The following is an 8,927-nucleotide window of genomic DNA, read 5'->3' on the forward strand; positions in this document are numbered from 1 at the left end:
CTAACCCTTTCTTCCAGCTGGACCACGTGACATTATTTTTATCCTCTGTATTAATTCCAGTGGAGTAACATTAGATGCCACACAATAAAATGACATTTTTTTAACTCAGTGGTTCCCGACCTGGGGTCCGGGGGACCCTGAGACTTTGACCATTCAGAGAGATTGTGATTAATATAGTTTATGTAATTTATACAGTTTAAGCAATCCTTCCTGCACTCGACAGAGGCAGATGCTTTTTTCTTCTTCTCTCCCTCCCCACACTCTGCCCCTCTACTTGTCCTGTCATCTCTGAGCCTCTTTCTGCATTTCTGTTCTGAATTTTGAAAGATGAATCTGATCAGCTGGTCTCTCAATGCAATTGACCAAATTTATTCGGACTGCAAAACGGGTATGGGGGGGCCTTCTTGTCCTGGCGGAATGTTCGTGGCTGGATATGTGATGGACTCCTGGGGGGGTGTGGAAGGTCATGTGTCTGTTGTTACTTTCTGTTGAGGACTTAGAGGACTTTAACTTTGACTTTGAATTCATGATAACTGGGTTTCTGCTGTTTGGAGCAAGCAGTTTTCTGGTGTATCGCAAAACTCAGGCATTGTTGGCAGCCACTGACAAGCTGCTGGACTTTTGTGCAGGTGCGTGACGAGCTACGAACAATCAGACTATGGCGTTGCAGGAGCTAAATCGTAAACCGGATGCCATCCTAGCTCAGAATGGCAAGCTGGTTGCAGTTCCGGAGCTCGTACACGGGGTGGCTCGACTGGGTAGAAACCGATCCAGATTCGGATGATTAGAGAGTTGCCAGTGAGACCACTGAGACTTAAGGGAGACGAAAACATGCTCTGGCCTCTGGCTCCCTGAACTGGCCTTGTAAAGCTGGTTATCAAGTTCCCCTGTAATGTTATGTAGACTTATGTAGACACCCCCCCCCCCCCCCCCCCCCCCCAATCCTTCCCATCCTCTCGGGCACGCATACTCACACATACAATTACAGAGACATGCCCCCACCTCCACTCCACCTCACCGCCTCCATTGGACCCTTCCCCCCTCCCTCCACTCCTGGGTATTGGGTTGAATGGATGCGCCCTTTCAGCTGCATCCACACCTGTCTGAATATGTTCCTTTGTGTACTAAGGTGTTGTTTTTTTTGTATCTCTACACTGCGCCTGAGATACATCTTTTTTTCCCTCACCCATTTACTCTCCCTCTTGCTATCTTTTCCATCTGTGAAAATGGCGCGCTGCTTGGCTGCTGCCTCAGTCTGCCTAATCCTGTTTATGTTTATATGTTGTTGTTGTCTACTCTTGGATGGGTTTGTATTGAAAAGAAAAAATCGTTGCACCTGTTGCAATGACAATAAAGTTTCATTCGTTCATTCATTCAGTAGTGAGAAACTGTGTGCAGAATCCATATATTTGGATATATTTGTGAGATGTTTTGCTGCACAACACAATAACTGTCATCTCTTCTAAAAGATGGCTGATATCCTGTACTTTAATTTAGAATCTTTTTTTTAAAGATTTTTTTAATAAGCCTAAATATTGTCTTTGCTTTCTTAGAAAGGATCATGATAAACAGTTTAATTATGACGTGGTTATGTGGCTCTTAGTGTACATATAGTGGATATTTACAAACTGCCCTGAACACGTCAAATGTTACCCTGACTGGAACTTTGGCCACTTCTTTGCATCCCCATATGAAAATTTTCTAGATCCACCACTGGTTTAGATGCATTCAGTATATGTATATATATACATGTTTGTATATATACATATATATATATGTATATATATATATATATATATATATTAGTGCTGGGCAACGATTAAAATTTTTAATCACGATTAATCGCATGACATGCTGCGATTAATCGTGATTAATTGCATTGTTATGCTCAAAATGTCTCTTTCCTTTAAAAGAAGGCCTACAGCTATATAAAAAATAAATGCAGTAAATTTTGGTTTGCAAACATTGTATCAGGGGTCTCCAACCTGCGACTCTGGAGCTGCTAGTGGTACACAAAGTCCAAAAAATACGTAAACACTGATGATGTCTCCCCATGAACACGAACAAACGACTCCTCTACTGAAAGCTCACATCTCACAGATTCCACAGCTGGAAGTTTCATCTTGCTATGACTAAGATTCACCGAACCAGAAGCAGAAGAAGACGCAATTTATGCTTCAAGTTTGTAAAAGTCAGAAAACATGTCTTACCTTTGCTGTCTTGCCTAAATTAAAACCACATTTATTAAAAAAATAATAATAAATAAACAGTTTCTCATTGTCTTTTGAGAGCAGTTTCCCATCCAAAAATTCACGATGTTCTGTCCATCTGCATGGGTTTTGACAGGCAAAGAGAAACGTCAGGTCTTCTTCTTTCTTAAGTTCCAGACAGAAAACGTCTCTTCATTTTAATAAACCCGCTCTCTCCTGATTACATCAGATGCACTGCTGCTGCAGGAAAGGGAGACAGCACTGCGTTAACACACAATTAATGCGTTAACATGCCCAGTGCTAATATATATATATATATATATATATATATATAACATCACATTATATATTATAGAGCAGGAGGAAAAAAGATGGAGCATCTCATTAATTGGCCAAATTTTTTCACTCTGGTTTGGAAGTGTTTTCTGTTGGTTTTTCTGGCACTTTTTACCATCTGCTGTGAGTAACTGTGCCAACGGAAGAGATGTTTACATGCAGAAGCAGCTGATTGCGCTTTCCAAAGCCCCACTACTGCCTGGGGTGTAACCCCATACCCTGAGTTGAAAAGAAGACATCTGGGATGCAGGGCAAAAGAGAATAGGCAGGAGGAGGAAGTTAAACCAGTTCTTCCATCACTTATTATGGGAAATATGAGAGCTCTGCCAAACAACATGGATAAGCTTGCCTAGTTGGCAACAACACATTAAGCACACCAGGAATGTAGTGTAATGTGTTTTACAGAAACTGAGATAAGAAACATATTCCTGATTAAAATTATTTTCTACGCTGCTTTCACACTAAATGAGCAGACAGTAAAGAAAATGGTACAAAAAGAAAGGAGGAGTGACACATGATGTCGTCAGCTCAGGAGTATAAACACAACAGCCCACCACGTTCATTGTGATCTCTGGAGGATTCACACAAACTATGCAAATATTTGAGATGCTTACAGCTCCTTTACTCTCCCTTTGTTTGCTAAAGCAGACCATAATCTGGGACCACTGACCTAAGTATTTGCATCCCATGTTCAGTGGCAACCTCTGACCAAAAGAGCATTGAGGTGGTGACCACATGAAGCTAAAGAAACTGTAGGTCTGTTTTGAGGTCACAGACCTAGGAATACTTTGTGAAACATCTGGTGATGGAATCACTATGACTGACTATCATAGAAAACATGAGCTGCTTCATGAAAATAGTGTACCACTGGGATGATAAGGTGTTTCATCTTATGGTCTTTAGAGGCTAGAGAATATGCACATGATGTCACCAAGGCTCTGTCCACCATTTTGGGGGATCCTGACCACTGTTTATATCTACACTTTCAAGACTCTCACTAAACTATATGGTAAAACATGCTAGAAAGCAACATCCGTACCATGATGACCTCAGCGTCAAAATGAAGTGTTGCTACGATGCAATAACAGCACTTAGATTTAATAAGTATAAGTATATTTGCTTAGATTGTTATGAGCTGCTGAACCACTAATAAAGTTGAGGTTTAGATGTGTCGTCATCTGTTTCAGTCTCAGACCTCGTTGCCCACCCTGTGTTTGCTGTAATTTCCTACACCTGTGTTTATGAAATGCACATGCAGCTATTTTACAAGCTGATGATTGAGGTTTGTTAGTCTTTAAATTGTCTGCTGCAACGTTACCATTGTACTGATATTGCACCTTCTTGCTGTGATGCATGTTCACCTTATTCTGTCTTTCTGCACTTTATTCTATAACAAGAGCTGCTGTAACAAGTGAATTTCTCCACTGTGAGATAATAAAGTCTAATCTAATCTAATCTAATCTAATAATTTATGTTACTTAGATATTTATTGTTTTGATATTATGATTTTGAGTTTGTCTTTTAACCTGTGTGGAGTAATTTTGATAAATTAATATATTCTGGATGTTATGGAAGCAAAGGACAGATGTCTAAATATACAGGATTAAATAATTTAATAAAGCTTGTATAAGCAAAATGAGCATTTAAAAAAATCATAATAAATAATTACAAGAACAATAAAATATAGCAAAACACTACTGAATCTGATGGCAGTGACAGTCTGAAACCTCTGAAAACAGTAAACAGTTGTTTACTGTAAAATGTTTTGACTGAATATATAGCAGAACAACTCTGGGACACACGTTAATCAGAGCACAGCAAATGATAACATCTTGTTGAGGAAAGTGATGTTATGTGCACATGGGAGTGTCGTGCAGACCTGCACCATTTCATTTCAAATCCTATACTTGTTGCATATGCAGCCAATAGGTCTTTCTACATAAATTCTCAGGTGTACCATCTCAACCATTTTCTAATATGGTTACCAGCAACCCCCCTTTCATGGTGTCTTTCCTGTGCAGTTTTTACACTAGACTGAAGTTAGATGATAGTGGTAAAATTACTGTAAAAACAGCTAAATTTCGCTATACAGTTGGCCTTATTTTTACAGACTTTTCTTATAGTGTAGGGGGAAATTGAGATGAGTCAAAGTTATTAGCTACTTTCAGGTAAAGCTGTTAATTGTGTGATGTAAAGTATATTCAAACAAATAATCTGTACAGTAACCTGGAAGGCCACTGTGACCACCCCTTGCTCAGTTAATTTATTAAATTGAAGTAGTGAAATGTTTTAGAAATAAGTTAGCAGCTCAATTTGTGTCAATCTAACTTTTTATAAATATTTTGTCTTCCTGTTTTGTTTTTTCTTTCCTAATATATCAAATTCAATTAACCATATCGATCATAGAAATTTCAAATTTTTCAAATACAGTGGAGCCATAACAACAATTTCACATTTTTGTGTGAATGTTGACAAATTTGTTTACAGTTTAACACATACAAAAATGACTTTTACCAATCTAATTACATAACTCTAGTACAAGTAGTATTGATAAACTGCCTATGTATATTGTAAAGTGCTCAGGCCACCAGAAACAAAACAGGGAATATTTAATTCCCACACATTAATAAGAGATTGAAGAAAAATGTTAAATATTTGCACATTTTCCTAAACATAAGTATAAATGAAAACAATATATGTGACTTCAAATTACTTGCATTTTATTTTAATGTTTACACAAGTCACTATTTTAACCGTTTGGTGCTCCAGATGATTATTTCCAACATTATCTTTGCAGCCTCACAATATGATTCATACACACAGGGCAGAAAATTTCAAAGTAATGAACTAATCAATATAATTGTCTTGTTCTGCTGTCTTCTGCACGGTGTGTTGATGTGTTTGTGTTGTTGACACAATGTAGAAATGACACCATTTATCTCACAAACATGGATCTCTTCCTACTGGTAACGTCCTGTCTATTGTGACCACCCTCTGTGCATTAAGTTTCTTCCTCAAAGGTTTTCAATAAGCCACAAATAATTAAAAGCAGGATGTTATTATTGAGGAGTCCTCAAAAAAAGTTATCAATCCAAGTTAATCATCTTGTTGAAAATACTGTCAATCATCTTCTTGCACTGTATCTGCAGCACTAGTAGCCACTTGTCATTTATGGTAACAGTGGTGCACTGTGAGGAATTTCTTGTTAGCTACCAAAACTTTCATTTACAGTAAACAATCACTACAGATGTGGTTGTAATTAGCTTCTCTTTTCCGGTTCTGTTTACCCTACGGGGGTTGTTTTATGTATCACTTGGAACTACACATAAATATACCCATAACATGTCAATATGAGGGCAGATTATTTGAAATCGGTAGTAATTGCTGAGTGGTTGTTTTTTAGTCAAAATGTTGCTAGATCAATTCCAGGCTTTTTCTGTTTGCATGTCTTATTTAGCAATAGATTGATCCTCTTATTTGCAGCTATTTTGTTCTTCATTTGAGCGGCATTTGTATGCCACATTATTTAAAAGTGTCTGCAATATTAATTTAATGTAATGAAATGGAAACGTGTGAAGAATAAAAGAAAAAATCATTTCTGCTAAAGGTGACACTGTTGCTCAAATTAAAATAGGAAAAGACTGCAGGAGAAAGATTATGTTTAATAAGTTGTTTTCATACAGCAATTGTCAAAGCTAGTCCTTGTTACAGCTAGTGTCTGCACATAAAAATCTAAGCATTTACTGTCAGGTGGAAAAGGAAATATCTCCTCTCTTAGTTCAGGAAGATCAGGAAATAAAACTAAATAATTTGATCTTTACGTCTCAAATTTCCTAACAACTCATGATTGTTAAATTATGTATTTCATGATTTCCCAACTTGTAGAAGAAGATTCATCAGAAACAACTGGAAATCATTGTTTTCTGTCTCAGGTTATCTCAGGTTGTCTTTTGCATCATTGTGGAAAAATGTAGTATAATTTGTTTCTGTAGATCTTAACTGATGTGTTCCTTTTTTAGCATTGTGTTAACACCTGAATGCTAAAAGCCAGCAAAGCGCCAAAACCTTTGCTGGTACATGGATGGGATATATTGCTGCGTACATGTCAAAGTTCCGCTACGTTTGGGTATGTACTTGCTGCAAATGATGCATGTTACGTCCCGTTATAGGGGTATGAGTGGGACATAACACAAAAGACAGTCGGGGACAGTTGTAAAGTTGGAACATGTCATTTTATTGTGGTGAGAATTAATGAAAAAGGGGTAAAACAGGAAGTTAACCTAAATCCAAGTGTTGGGATTAGCGGAACTGCTGAAAGAAACAAACAAAAGTTAAATCAGAAATCATACACAACCTGCCAAGTAAACCATATCAAATTTAACAAACAAAAGGGTGCCCTTGACTTGGCGTGGTAACTCAATAACAAAAGACAGCAGTCCTATTAAACGAAGTGTGAACACAATCAAACACATGGCCTAACTAGCCCAACACAACACACCAGAACCTTAACACAAACGTGAACGAAATGGCAGATCACACACCAGAAGGAAGCGCTGCTCAAACCTAGCCTGTGTCCAGAACGTTCCCCACTAGGAACACGATGGTAAGCCCCACCTAACCGGACTATCATAACATCCCCCACTGGGAACACAAACAGCCAGGACTCGTCCTGCTGCACACACAAGAATAGTCCAAACACACAAACAGCTACCAATTAGCACAGCTAGCACACCAAACAGCTGCCATAAGTCTGCCCAGATGGTGTAAGGTGAGGGGAAGCAGCACCCGAAGTCTAGCTTCTCCCTCCGAATGTGAGGGAAGGCAACCCACACGGTCCAGCCTCTCCCCCCGAATGTGAGGGAAGGCAACCCACATGGTCCAGCCTCTCCCTCCGAATGTGAGGGCAGGCAACCCACACGGTCCAGCCTCTCCCCCTGAATGATCCCTGCAGCCATCCTTTATTTCCTGGACTCCACTGAGCTGCCAGGTGAGTGGCTGGTTGTAGAGCCAATCAACGGGAAGGAGATTGAGAGGCATCTGATTCAGCCAGTCCAAAAAGACATCAGGACCCGGCCTTTTCATGCAGAACGAGCCCCAGCTGTCGGCAATGATCGTCAGCCGTAACACGTCCCTACAGGACGTAACAATGCAGTCAAAATGCTCAGTACTGGAGGTCACCGCTGGGGGCAGTACACAGCACTTTGAATTTGATGAAATAGTGAAAAAGTCAATCTGCTGGTCACATTGTATGTCCTGACACTTCCAATTTGTTGCCATCTGTTAAGATTCAGATTCAGATTCAGATAACCTTTATTTGTCCCACAGCGGGGAAATTGCAGCGCAACAGCAGCAGAAGACACGCAATAGACAACAAATGGTACAATTTAAGAGGATAATAAAAAGAAATGTAAGTACTTAAACATAATAAAACTAAGTGAAATAGTTAAATAAATGACTAAATGTAATAAAAAACCTGTACACAGTACAGGGGGTGTGTCTGGGGATGTATATACAAGGTAATGGGTAGTGCAAAAACAGCAGCAGTGAAAAATGAACAGTAAGATAAATGATATGTTATTGCACAAGTCCGTATAGTTCGTTATATTCTTCAGTCTAGCGGGCATTAAGTTTGTTGTGAAGCCTGACAGCAGCAGGCAGGAAAGATCCGCGGTACCTCTCCTTCACGCAGCGAGGATGAAGCAGCCGCTCACTGAAGGAACTGCTCAGAGCTGTCAGGGTGTGCTGGAGGGGGTGGGATGGGCTGTTCAACATGGATGACAGCTTAGCAGTCATCCTCTCATTTCCCACTACCTCTACTGAGTCCAGGGGGCATCCCAGGACAGAACTGGCCCTCCTCACCAGTCTGTCCATTTTCCTCCTGTCTCTGTCCATTATGCTGCTGGTCCAGCAGACTATCCCATAGAAGATGGCTGAGGCCACCACAGAGTCATAAAAGGTCCTGAGGAGTGGGCGCTGCACTCCGAAGGACCTCAGCCTCTTGAGCAGGAACAGTCTGCTGTTGCCCTTCTTGACCAGGGCGTTGGTGTTGTCCGACCAGTCCAGACGGTCATTCAGGTGAACACCCAGGTACTTGTAGGACCTCACCAGGTCGATGTCCATTCCCTGGATGTTCACTGGTACAGGTGGAGAGTTGTTATGCCTGCGGAAATCCACCACCAGCTCCTTGGTTTTGCTGGTATTGATCTGGAGGTTATTCCGCAGGCTCCAGTCCACAAAGTCCTGAATAAGTCCTCTGTACTCCCTGTCGTCTCCATCTGTAATGAGGCCAACAACAGCAGAGTCATCAGAGTACTTTTGCAGATGGCATGATGGTGTGTTATGTGCGAAGTCTGCGGTGTAGAGGGTGAACAGGAAAGGAGC

The sequence above is a fragment of the Melanotaenia boesemani genome, chromosome 10 (assembly GCF_017639745.1).
Source record: "Melanotaenia boesemani isolate fMelBoe1 chromosome 10, fMelBoe1.pri, whole genome shotgun sequence".
In the NCBI taxonomy this organism is placed as follows: domain Eukaryota; kingdom Metazoa; phylum Chordata; class Actinopteri; order Atheriniformes; family Melanotaeniidae; genus Melanotaenia; species Melanotaenia boesemani.